Source organism: Lepisosteus oculatus, chromosome 14, assembly GCF_040954835.1.
Source record: "Lepisosteus oculatus isolate fLepOcu1 chromosome 14, fLepOcu1.hap2, whole genome shotgun sequence".
Taxonomy (NCBI): domain Eukaryota; kingdom Metazoa; phylum Chordata; class Actinopteri; order Semionotiformes; family Lepisosteidae; genus Lepisosteus; species Lepisosteus oculatus.
Genome location: NC_090709.1, coordinates 21,998,643 through 22,009,730, shown reverse-complemented (window position 1 = coordinate 22,009,730; position 11,088 = coordinate 21,998,643). Strand labels below are relative to the sequence as shown.

The 11,088-nt window shown below is 49.2% G+C and overlaps 1 non-coding gene across 1 annotated transcript; it reads right to left on the bottom strand.

Moving 5' to 3' along the window:
• Positions 1–3,459: 3,459 nt before the first annotated feature.
• On the bottom strand, positions 3,460–3,517 carry LOC138243733 (U7 small nuclear RNA). Its single transcript, XR_011192351.1, has one exon. It is a non-coding gene; the product is annotated as a U7 small nuclear RNA (small nuclear RNA).
• Between the last annotated feature and the right edge of the window lie 7,571 nt (positions 3,518–11,088).

Below are 11,088 nucleotides of genomic sequence, written 5' to 3'. Positions count from 1 at the left end.
CAGTGGAGTTGCCATGGGCACCAGAATGGGACCCAGCTATGCCAACATTTTTGTCGGCTGGGTAGAAGAACGCTTCTTCGCTTCCTACACTGGCTATGTCCCTGACTTCTATAAACGATATATTGATGACTGCGTTGGTGCCGCCACATGCTCCAATGATCAGCTTGAGTTCTTCCTGCACCATTTCACCAACTTCCACCCGTCCCTCAAATATACGGTTAACATATCTTCCACCACTCTTCCGTTTCTAGACATCCACTTGTCTATCAACTACCCCCGTAGACATCCACTTGTCTACCAACTGTCCACTCGAAGCCCTCGAAATGTACTCATTTTTCATCAACAGAGAATACCCCAGCAGTGTGATTGACAGGGCCCTTGCCCGAGCCAAAAACACCCCCCGGACCATCAACCTGATCAGGAACTCTCGCCGTAACAACCGCATTCCTTTCGTGCTTCCTTACCACCCTAACACACTTCCTATCCCCAGGACCATTAACCACAACTTTTCCATCCTACAGAATGATCCCTCCATTGGGGCCCTCTTTTCTGATCGCCCTATCATCTCATATCCGCCGACCACCTAATCTGCGTAACCTCCTTGTTCACAGCTCCCTTGACCGCCCTCAACAACCATCCACACCAGGCACTTTCCGTTGCAACAGAGCTCGCTGTATCACTTGCAAGTACACAGCCACCACCACACTCATTCAAGGCCCCTCAGGACAATTCCGAATCACCCAGACAGCATCTTGTACCTCCAGCAACCTTATTTACTGTATCTCTTGCAGTAAATGCCCAGCCATCTACATTGGAGAAACAGGAAGGAGACTCGGAGACCGCTTCAGAGAACACGTCAGGGCTATGAAGATTAAAGATCTCTCCAAGCCCATTGTTTCTCATTTCACCTCTGACGGCCACGACCACTCTAATCTCTCCGTCTGTGTTCTCAAAGACGGTTTTCCGAACTCATACATCAGAAAGACCACCGAAACTAAAATTATTCTGCAGCTAGGATCACACATTCTCCCTTCCCTTAACGACAGACTACTGTTCTTTTAAATTTTCTCCATTCATTGGAAGTTTCATTTCACACCTCTCTGCACCCATTCTGACTTCACACCTCTTGATTGGCCTCTCTTTCTGTCCCCTGCTCCCGCCTCTCACTCCTCCTCCCTCCCAACCTTTGTTCTCCCGCTACTTTACCTTTGCCTACTGCCCTGTCTCTCTCACACCTGAAGAAGGCTCCACGGCCGAAACATTGTGTTCTCTTTCTTCTTTTTTTCAGCATGGAATAAACCTATAACTTGTTCCTTTTTTAATCAAAATAATATTAAGACCTGTATGTATTCAAATAGTATTATCATTATTTATACTTACGCATCAAAAGACGATTGCTGAGAAAAACATGACAGTATTTAACCTAAATGGCAAACAACAAATATCAGCAATGCATTGTGGTATATAACCAGAAAAGATGCTGTGTTAGATGTGTTTTCAATTTCAATTATATATGCATTTATTAACGTTGTCAATATTATTACGGTTGCAATTTAACCATGGTGAGAATCCCTGCCTGTCATACAAGAGAGTGGGGTTTGATTCCCGACAGGGAGCTAAGGAGCTTTTTCTATGACCTGTTTACAATTTAAACTGTAGTGTGAGACACCTTTCGTCTACAGAAATCTATTTTTTTTAAAGGAGATGAATTGGTTATAACAACACAAAACATCAAAGTGAAGTTGCTTTTCAGCAACTCCTTGGCTACATGGGAATTTTGTTTTTTTGACAGTAGGGTCATTTGCAAAATTAAACAAGGAATTGATTCACTCCTGTGGAATACTGTATAAAATGGAAGACAGGTTTGATACGGAAACAACTACACACATTTTAGTTTTTTTTCCAATTGTACTCCCATCAAAGTGACATAAGAAAAGTCATTGTCAGAAGTGGGATATGAAAACAAGCCACCAGGGGAGACGGCTGTAATAACGTCACCAGAAATATATTGAAAACAAATGGGCTGTCACTAAGGAAATTCATAGAGAAATACAGGTCCCACCATAAAACACCATGAGGAGTGCAAAACATGTTAAGTTATTTCTGTACTTCATCAGTGTCGGTAAAAGAGGGACTCAAGGACACAAAGACTCTAGTTTGGGATTCAGGCTGAGAAAGGGAAGTGTGACTTTGGACACAGGGCATTGCAGAGAGGAACAAATGGCGCAACGAAACAAAATGCCAAAACCCCAGATTGAACCAGGGACCTTTAGAGCATCAGTCTAAGGCTTTCTCAGCTGAGCTATTTCAACCTCTGTGTACGATCCAACCTCTGCTGTCTGCAGTAGCCTCCCAAAGTTCCAGCATGAGTGCACGAAGAGGAGTGGTAGAGTGTTACTGCAATGTCATTCAGAAGGGTAGTGATCCAGCTCAGCTCTCTGAGGTTTGGTAGATACATCTTCTTCATGAGTAATGTAGGATCAACGTCTTCAGGCTGGAGGAAGGGCTTGCATTTTGGCAGTAGTAACTGACTGAGTAGTGTCTTCTAGGACCTGGTCTTATCAGGTTGCTTTGCCACGTTTGTCAGTTCTGCTGAAAAGACCTGTCTCTAGGAAATTTAGGAAGCAGAAGAATGACTATGTGAAAGGTGACATGATCTGCTGGCTGTTTGATGTGATCATGAATGACACAGGAAATTCGAATTCTTGCAATAAAACAAAACAAGATCCATAAAACACTGGTGGGAGTGCAAAATGTGAGAAGATAAAAAGACACCTGTTTCTGCCCAATTTCAAACAGGGGATCTTGCACATGTGTGATGAACGTGATAATCACAATATTACAGAAATGACAGCAGCATTGAACATGGCGAGACGTAAAAGATTGTTAATTCCCTTCAAATACTCACAGTGTGTTTATTCTGCTGTATTAATTTACTGTGCTCATCCGGCAGTAACAAACCTGTTATCTACACACTGCTCCCAGGTGACTCCACATTCTACAGCTCTCTAGCAAAAGAGGAAGTCAGACTACAGAAATGGAGAAAATCTCCTCTTCAGAATGTGGAAATATATTCCTGAGAGAAGTCGTTTCTTGAAGTTCAACACTCTCTGCAAGTCACCCATTCCCACCTTGCGCAGTGCAGTGGTTATCACATTCTCTTAACACACCAAAGGGTTTCAGTTTGAAAGCGGGCGACACTTTTTGCACATTTGTCACTGCTGAGGTTGCTTTATGGGTCTATTTTCTATACTGTGCTGATCAATTGGAAATCAAATGGCAAAAAAGACCCATTCCCACACCTAAGGTCAAATATTAGGAATCAAAACTGCTCGATTGTATGGAAGCACACAGCTTTATAAAGATGTCCAAGTGCAAGATCTTTTTATTCATAGAAGACCCTATTTATGTTATATGAGAAATATTAATATTAATACAGAATCTTTTTTCACCAAATAAATGGGCTTCCTGACTTCAGAAAGCCTTCTAGACAAATACTAAAAGAGCAAAAATTCCATTTGGTCAAAGAAATGAAAACACATACCCTACCAAACCGTGAGTACAGGCCATTCAGGGTGATAATACAGAAACATTTATAATTCAACAAATAAAACCTGTCAACTGGTAATCACCACTTATCATAAAAAATAAGTAGCAATACACAGTAGGGGACTCTTGAGTGCAAGTTAAATCCATGCAAGAAGGGGGTTTAGTGTTGTATTTCCAAATCAGATATGCAAATGAGAGATCTGGCCCAGCCAATCTCAAAGCTCCCTTGGTCTGGAATGGAGCTGCTCCCCTCTTCTAGTTATTCACACTGGAGTTAGGTTACATATTAGCACATTTCATCTAACAGTTGCTCCAGAAACAAAAACGTAAACAAATGACCTGGAATGTGACCACACCTATTAGAATGTAGTTCAACAGATAACTTGTAAACCTTGTCATAAGATTTTTTTTGTTCTACAAAATATACTTTATTCTGCAAAAAAAACATCTCAAAAGGAACATCTCACACATATTAACACTCCATGTAATAAAAAACAACGGCGGAACGGAGATTGATTGTCCGTTATCAATCTTTGCAAGTGGGGGCGAATTTGCGCAATTAACAGAGTCCCTCCAAACCTAGCACTTGCTATTGTCCTTTAATCCCTGTATAGGGCCCAAAGTCCTTTCCAGCGCTCCCTCGCCGTGGGGAAACCCCATTTGGCGACTAGGCGCTTCGTCCTCCTCCTGAGGTCTGATGGGCTCCCGCAGCGCCCGACAGAGGTTGCAGTAGAAGATGCAGTCGAGTTTCATGGGGAAATGTGGGACATCTCGACCCCCTTCCTCGACCGGCTGACACATCCGTGATGTACTCATACTTGCCGCCCCAGACGAAGCCGAAGTTCATCCCTTGCAGCGCTCGTCTGAGTCTGGCCGGCAGCGTGTACACCACCGCCAGGTAAACCAAAGCCGGCAGGATGTCTGCTTTCAACACCATCACTTTCCCTGTGTAGGACAGCGACCGCGTTTTCCACAGACCCAGCTTCGCGTTCACCTTGGCGATCCTCTTGGTCTAGTTGTTGGTCTCGTTGTCCTGGCTCTGGAAGGAAACCCCCAGTATTTTGAGGGGCTCCGTGCAGAGCACGAGACCCTCCGGCGCCGTCGTCCTGTACTTCCAGGGCCCGAAGAACTTCAGTTTGCTCTTTCGGCGGTTGAGTTTCGACCCCGAGGCTCTGGAGTATTGCTCCATGACCTGCAGGGCCCTCCTCAACCCCCTGTCCGACCTCAGGAACAGCGTCGTGTCGTCGGCGTACTGGGAGATCTTCTGGGTTTCCCCCGCGCCTCCCGGTATCTCCAGGGTCCCGTCACACCGTCTCTGCTAAGGGCTCTTGAAAGCAGGGAGATGATGCCCTCCCTCATGGTGTCTCCGAGTTTCACCCAGCGGAAAATCTCCTGCGCCACTTCCACCAGATCTGCCGCCAGGGTGTCCCAGAAGCAGGTGTAGAATTCCTTGGGGATTCCGTCCGGCCCTGGCACCTTGCCATTCTCCATGGACAAGAGCGCCGCCTTCAGCTCCTCGGCCGCGATCGGACCCTCCAAGTCCTCCCTCACCTCCTCAGGTACTCGTGCCTTCAGCTCCTCCAGAAAAGCATCGCCTGCCTCCACCTCTGTCTGCTTTTCTGAAAAGAGCTCCGTGTAGAAAGCGGTGGCCACTTCTACCTTGTCGCTCTCGTCCAGCACTTCCTCTCCATCTCCCCGTCTCAGGCCGTGGATCACCCTCTTTTTCTGGGCTCCTCGGACCTGATTGAGTTTGCGGAGCCTCTCCTTCAGGTCCCGTGCCCGGGCTGAATTGAAGGCTCCTCCCCCGTTAGCCGAGCTGTACTCCTCCTCTAGTTGTCTCTGGAGTCGTGCAGCTTCCTTCCTCTCCCTGGCCGCCTTCCGTCTGCAGTACGTCTGCGCCAGGGTTCGGGTCCTGTCTTTCACTGACTCCCACCATTCCACCACGGAGCTGTAGCCGTCTCTCAGATCGCCCCAGCTCGCGTAGTCTTTCCGGAACAGTGCCCTGAAGTCGTCTTCCTCCAGTATCTCCCGGTTCAGCTTCCAGTACCCACGACCGAATGGCGGCAGGCTGGTGTTAGCCACCACCGTCAAGCGCTCGTGGTCGGAATACCACGCCGGGGACACCGTCGCCGACTCCAGGGAGCAGGTCGTGTGCAGGAAGATGTAGTCCAGGCGGCTGCACACTCCCCGGGAGTTTTTCCAGGTTGTTCCGGCGTCGTTAGGGCGACACCGTCTGAAGCCGTCTACTAGGGAGAACTGCTTAAGTAGCGATTCCAGCTCTGCCGAGCTAGCGTCGCTCCCCTTCTCCTGGTCGACGTTGAAGTCCCCGCCAAGCACCACCTGTCTGTTGGTGGTGCAGCAGCTGGCCAGGTCAGCAAACACTTCCTTCAGGATAGAGGGTTCTGTTGGAGCATAGACGTTAATTGCTCTCAACTTCTGCCCCCTCCAGTCGATGTGTGCGACCAGGATCCGGCCCTGCACCACCGGGAAGGAGGAAACCAGCGTCATCTCTGGGTTTCCGAGGAGGATTCCCACTCCGGAAGAGTGGACCCCTCCTACACTCCAGCATGATTCTCCCTTCATCCATTCCCTGGTGAATGTCAGCTTGTCGCTTTCATCCTTCAGGTGGACCTCCTGTAAGAAACAAACTGAGAGGCCAGATCATGAAAGACTCCCCGTCTTTTCAACGGGTCTATTAGCCCTCTCACGTTAGTTGTTAGAAAGGTAAGTTTCACAATCATGATTAAACAAGTGAAAGTTGAACCTCCTCTCTTTGTGCTAACAGTGGAAAACTTGGGAGTCTACATCTGGGCACTGTTTAGCCTAGATGTAGCTCCTCTTGTCTGGGTCCTGGGGGGAATATGCTGGGCTCCCTCCAGGTCTCGCTGGGGACTGAAAGGTAAACATGCTGGACAGGTCCAGCCCTACCATCAGTCCCGGCTCCAGGGCGGCTTCAAAGTAATCCTCGTCTTCCTCGAGGATACTCTCCGCCACCGCTTTGGGAAGGCTTTTTTCTTCCCTTTCTCCAGGAGTTTCGGGGACCTCCAGTTGCTCCTGGGCCTCGGGGGAAGGGGGCTCCACTTCCTGGGCTGCCTCTTCCTGTTGTTCCTGGGCCTCGGGGGAGGGGGTTCCGACATCCTGGGCTGCCTCTTCCTGTTGTCCCTGGGCCTCGGGGGAGGGGGTTACCTCTTCCTGGGCTGCCTCCTCCTGTTGTCCGTGGGACTCGGGGGAGGGGGGTTCTGTTTCCTGGGCTGTCACTTCCTGTCGTCTTTGGGCCTTGGGGGGGAGGGTTTCCATTTCCTGGGCTGCCTCCTCCGGTTGTTACTGGGCCTCGGGGGAAGAAAGTTCCGTTTCCTCTAGGACGAGGAAACGGTTCTCCCTTACCACTCTTTTCTTTTGTCCTTCCGAAGGTGGATCCGCCCTGCATCTCTTCTCCCGCTTTCTCTTTCCCTTCTTGCTGGGAGTTATTAGGGCCCTTTCTCCGGTCGGCCATTTTGTCCGTCGTCCTGGCAGCCATCTTGTGGCACTGGTGCAGCTGGGGGTGTGGCCTCGGCAGTTTCGGTTCTCTGCGGGGGAGGTGCGGGTTCTTTGTTCTCACCTCTCTCCCTTTGTCTTGAGACCGGTTTCTGCCCGCCGGCTTCCACCACCTGCGCAAATGAAGGTTTGCTTACCTTGCATTGGTGAAGGAGGTGCCCCTCTTTGTTACAGTTGTGACATCTGACGATGTCACACGTGTTCTCCTTGTGGCATCCTGGGGAAGTAAAGGTACCCCCTGTCGGCTCCGATGTTGAAGCGGGCCGGGGGGTGCTGGAAACCGTCGACGCCCTCTGGGTCCTCTTTCAGGAGGACTCGGTACTGGCGTTTGCCATACCAGACGCCGCAACTGTCCCTGATCTCCGTCGGTTCGCCCACCACAGTTACATACCTCCCTAGGTACGCTGTTACCAGTTCCATTGGTTCATAGGGGTTGTATGTGAGGACTGTGATGGTCCTCTGGTTTGTCTTCCTCATAGGCTCCGGCCTGAAATCAGAGAAACCGGGGTGCTTACCTTTTTCTCTGATCATTTTCGTTGCCTTTTCATATGAGGCGTCCGTGGCCATGTAGGTCTCCATGTATCTCTTTGCCTTGTTGTCTTGCAGGCAGTAGAGATCTCCGGCCACCAACTGCAGGATCCCTCTCAGGAAGGTAATGAAAAAGGATTTCGCAGTTGGCATCGTCTCTGTTTTCTTGGTCCAGTGGAACCGGATCAGTGTCTTCTTGTCTGCCATCTGGAAAGGAGAAAAAAGAAAAAAGGAGAGAAAGAGAGAGAGCAAGGTCCTGTGGAGAGGAGGGTTTAGCTGCTAAAGGAGCAGCGAGGGAGCCCTGGCCTTTGTCCTTGTGGGCAAAGCCCAGCTAGGTGCAGGCGCAGGAGGAGAGAGAGAGAGGGAGCGGATAATGCTTCCGAGTCTCCAGGAAGAAACTAAGAACTGCGGGCAGGCCACGAGTACCTACTCCCCGCCAAGAGGCCAAGGAGGCAGAGAGAGAGAGAAGAAGCGGATAGCGCTTCCGAGTCTCGAGGAAGAAAGCAAGCACTGCGGGCAGGCCACGAGTACCTACTCCCAGCCAAGAGGCCAAGGAGGCGGAGCAAGAGAAAGGGGGAGGGGAGAGGAGAGAGCAGAGAGAGAGAACGTTGCTGCCGGATCCCACCCAGCTCAGCTGCTGCTTGGCCTTAACCCCCTAGGCTCAACCTAGGGCGATACCAGCTCAAGCACTCTTCAGGATCTTCGATCGCCTTCTAGAACTTTGGAAAGACAGGAACTGCGGGCATGCCACTTGAACTTGATCTTAGCCAAAAGGCCGATAAAATTGGATTCCAGCTCACTGGCCCTGCAAAACTTAGTTCAAGACTTTAAACTCTCAGACACATATAGATGTATATATCCCACAACAGCAGGATATACATGGTCAGGGAGGAATAGCAGCTCCAGAACTGACTATTGCTTTGCCTCAGAGAGAGTGAAAGTTGTTGGGGTCACTCTTCAGCCTGTCTTCTTCTCAGATCATCAAGCTTTAGGGTGTAGAGTGGAACTCCAGGGCGGGACTTTCTTTGGCCCAGGCCTCTGGAAACTCAACACAAAGCTGCTAGAGAATGACGGGGTAGTATCCTGCTACAAGGAGAAACTATCACAGTGGCTGTCCTTGCAGTGTCTGTATGGGTCAGTAGGAGGATGGTGGGAGGAGGTGAAGGTGAGGACGAGGGTCTTTTTCATGGCTGAGGGAAGGAAGGCTGCCAGACGGAGAGGAGTGTTAGCCAGGAAACAGAGGCAGCTGCAGCGTCTCTACACGATGCTGCACAGTGGCTTCGATGTGCTCGAGGATATCACCCTTTTAAAAAAGGATGTCTGGAGCATAGCGGAAGAAAGTAGTCGAGGAGTGCTGTTAAGAAGCTGAGTGCAGTTCTTGGAAGAAAATGAGAAGTGTACTCGCTTCTTTTTCAGGAAAGTGGTAGGCTCCAAGTCTGTCATGGAAAGTGTAGTTGATGAGGAGGGAAGAGAGAGTACAGAGCTGAGTGCTATCCTCTCCTGCATTGAGGCCTTCTTGTCACGGACGTCCAAGGGGCCTAACCGTAGGTAGCAGGAGGGCGGAAAAAGACCCATATGCGTAGCGGCGAGACGGGAAAAAGGCCCGGGCTCATTAGTGCAAATAGTTCAGGAATGCCGTATAGAAACCTGTGCCCTCAGGGAGCGGATGTGGGGCGCCCTGGTGCTAGGCGGGTCTCAGGACATCCAAACGTCAGTGCTGAGCGAGGACAGAGTGCAAGACCCGGAAATATTTAGCCAAAGGGAAAGAGAGGGACAGGAAAGACAGCAGACCAGAAACAAGGGACAGGACAGAGAAGGACCGCCCTCTGGCTGCATAGGGCGTGACACTTCTACACAAGACTGTACAGCTCTACAGAGGTAAAGGATGAAGAAATTCATTTTTTTACCTCAAAGCTAGAAATCATTTTGAGTGAAGAAGATAGGGAAGTACTTGAGGAGGATTTGACAGTAGAAGAGCTGAGAGGCTATTTAGAGCTTACAGAAGGGGAAAACTCCGGGTACTGACAGGCTCCCTAGAGGGGCGTCTGCTTTTACTACTTGCATGAATGAAGGCAAAAAAAAGCCAATCGATGTGAACGAACGGCGCTTTACAGAGGAGTACTGCCTGACTGGATCGTTGATGAACAACAGAGGCCACTCCGACCTCTTCTCGGTTTTCTTCAGTGACTTACTAAGGATCTTCTTCACATTCACCCATGCAGGGGAAGCCAGTTACACCAAAGCAAACGAAGGAAAGTGCATTTCAAGCAGAGACCAGGAGGGACTTGTTTACACTGAGAGTGGTCGGAGAATGGAACAATGCGCCCAGCCCTGTTGCTGGAGCCGATTCTTGATGAGATCTTGGGCTCACTAAGAGGCCCCCGCTGGATGCTAATCTTTCTGTTGTTCTTGCAGGTCCTGCGCTGCTTTTGAGCCGACAGAGCTCGTCCTGGTCTGTCGGCACAGCCCAATTGCAAATGATCGGCTCCGCGTACAGAAGGAATGTGCGTTTGGTACAAGAGTGCATGAAGGCACCGGAAACACATTGGGAACAAATGACCGGTCGCTCAAGACCTCTGTGAAGTACAGAAGCGTGCAAAACAAGGCTGTTTCCACCTGGTCTCGAACCGGGGACCTTGCGCATGTGAGGCAAACGTGATAACCGCTGCACTACTTGTAACTGAATGAATTTATATCTTTTGTATTCTGATAACCCATACGATAAGATCTGTTAGGTTTGCATGCATATTCTATATATTAACAAATGTATCCTCGTGTATTTGTACCTGTGTGTGCATTGTTTGAGTTATGTCGCATGGTTGGATTCTAAGACCATTAAAAGAATCAATTTTGTGATTTACTGCCACAAAAATAATTGTCCCAGTAAATGCCCAAACCCCTACAGAACTGGTGCCTCGTGAGAGAACACTACAACAGTGTGTGATATCCTGTCCCAGCCTGTGGAGCAGACAGCGAGCCTGTCTCTTAATAATACTAATAATACAGTGTGTGATTCCCTGCCCCAGCCAGAGGAACAGACAGTGAGCCTGTCTCTCAATAATAATACAGTGTGTGATCTCCTGTCCCAGCCTGGGAAACAGTGAGTCAGCCTCTCAATAATTATAATACAGTGTGATCTACTGTCCCAGCCTGAGGAACACACAGTGAGCCTGTATCTAAATAATAATAATACAGTGCGTGATCTCCTGTACTAGCCTGAGGAATAGACAGCGAGCCTGTCTCTCAATAATGATAACCTAGTGTGGAATGTCCTGTCCCAGTCTGAAGGACAAACAGTGAGCATGTCCCTCAGTAATAATAGAACAGTGTGTGATCTCCAGTCCCAGCAGGAGGAACAGACAGTGAGTCTGTATCTCAATAATAATAATACAGTGTGTGATCTCCTGTCCAAGCCTGGCGAACACTGAGGCTGTCTCTCAATACTAATAATACAGTGTGTGATATCCTGCCCCAGCC